The following is a 1,937-nucleotide window of genomic DNA, read 5'->3' on the forward strand; positions in this document are numbered from 1 at the left end:
ATGAACGAGAGGGAGGGAAGTGGAACGGTGAGGTTACAGGGGGCTGAGGTCAAGAAGGTGCAGGAGTTTAAGTATTTGGGGTCAACAGTCCAGTGTGATGGGGAGTGTAGGAAAGAGGGGAAGAGGCGAGTGCAGGCGGGTTGGAGTGGGTGGAGAAAGGTGTCAGGAGTGTTGTGTGACAGAAGAGTGTCAGCAAGAATCCAAGGAAAGGTGTACAAGACAGTAGTGAGACCAGCTATGCTGTATGGGTTAGAGACTGTAGCAGTGAGGAAAAGACAAGAGGCAGAGATGGAGGTAGCAGAGATGAGGATGTTGAGGTTCTCTTTAGGAGTGACCAGGATGGACAGGATTAGGAATGAGCACATCAGAAGGACAGCTCAGGTCAGCTGTTTTGGGGACAAGGTCAGAGAGGCCAGATTGAGATGGTTTGGACATGTGCAGAGGAGGGATAGTGGTTATATTGGTAGAAGGATGTTGGAGATGGAGCTGCCAGGCAAGAGGTCAAGAGGAAGGCCAAAGAGGAGATATATGGATGTGCTAAAAGAGGACATGAAGTTAACTGGGGTGAGAGTAGTGGATGCCGAGGGTAGAGGTAGGGGGAAACAGATGATTCGCTGTGGCAAACCCTAATGGGAACAGCCGAAAGAAGAAGTTAGGGTTAACTTTACCCCGAACTGTGACCCAACTTCTGGAAAAAGTTGACAGTTTCCAGGCAAGGTTTACAGCTTGTAAATCAAGCATCTTGTCTGCAGCCAGGTCTTGTAATTTTTCAAACAGCAAGTCTTTTATTTTACCCAGAAGTAAACAAATGCAGGCTTTTAGGAATAAGGCTCAGCTATAAATTTTTTCCCTTGATCATGCAATACATGTCATTTATTTAAATGCAAAACTTTTGTTGCAGAACAGATCAACAACCAGAGATAGCTAACTGAGTGAGGTGTACAATAACTGTGTGTACAGAAATATCACCAACCTGATGCTTATGATGAATTCTGTTCCTTCAAGCCATGTTACATGCCCGCCCTAGAATTCACCATCAGGGGAACAACAACAGTCAACAGCCAGGGGGAAGGATAGGCTGGCTATATTCGCTCGGCAGGGCTGGAAGGTCATATGGGCCTGAAGACGGGGAGGTTGTAGTGCCCGCCGTAAGGTTGGGGCGCTGGTAGGGCAGCAGTCCTTGTTGTGGGGGCTGTGCTGGGACTGTAGAACTATCCAAGTCCAGGTAAGCAGGCTTAAGGTGGTTCTTGGAAATGTGCTTGCACCTGCTGCCAATGTCCGCCAACCAGTGCTTGTTGCTAGGCTTGAGGATCCTGTGAAAGCCAAGTCAGATGAAAACACAATCTGTCAATCACAGGATGGCAAGGATGTGAGGGCTAGGAAAACCAGGTCTGAGGTAGGAATGGGGCAAAAACCCTGGCATTTTCCGAGAGGGAGGACTGTTGTTGTATGGGAGACCCAGGGGCCGTGGTTTGGTGAATGAAGTCCCTATGAACTCTCAACGGCTGACGGTAGATCAATTCGGCAGATGATGCCCAGAGGTTGGCCTTGAGAGCCATTCTAAAGGCCTTTTCACACCGAACGCGACGCGAATTAGCGAGATGAAAAAGCGAAAAAAACGCAGGCGAATTTAACGCACCAAAAGTATTCACACCGAACGCGACGCGAATAAACGATATTTTCTTAAAACGTCGCGCTACATAGATGGACTCCACATCAAGCGACGACGATGTACTGCTTGTCCTGCTACATAAAAAAAGACAACAAAGAAGGTTTTGGGTCCATCATATATTGAAAATAAGGAGAGAACATGGCGAGTTTCATCGGTTGGTACAGGAACTGAAGTTGTATCATTTTCGCTTTAGGACCTATTTCAGGATGTCTGTGGGACAGTTTGAAGAGTTGTTGGTGCTGTTGACCCCCCACACGATGAAACA

At 47.6% G+C, this 1,937-nt stretch overlaps 1 protein-coding gene across 9 annotated transcripts in view; it reads left to right on the forward strand.

Annotated features, from left to right (window-relative positions):
* LOC109965756 (uncharacterized) overlaps positions 1–1,937 on the forward strand; it is a 177,750-nt gene that overhangs the window by 82,112 nt on the left and 93,701 nt on the right. For 2 of the 9 annotated variants that reach the window (XM_020610055.1, XM_020610057.1), the window contains exon 1: positions 992–1,225. The exons of 6 other annotated variants lie outside the window; for them this stretch is intronic. The gene's annotated coding sequence lies outside the window, so the exon portion shown is untranslated. Of the gene's footprint in view, positions 1–991; positions 1,397–1,937 lie in introns of those variants that run through there. One more of the 9 variants, XM_020610054.1, reaches the window with a different exon arrangement.

Source organism: Monopterus albus, unplaced genomic scaffold (assembly GCF_001952655.1).
Source record: "Monopterus albus unplaced genomic scaffold, M_albus_1.0 scaffold103.1, whole genome shotgun sequence".
Lineage (NCBI taxonomy): Eukaryota > Metazoa > Chordata > Actinopteri > Synbranchiformes > Synbranchidae > Monopterus > Monopterus albus.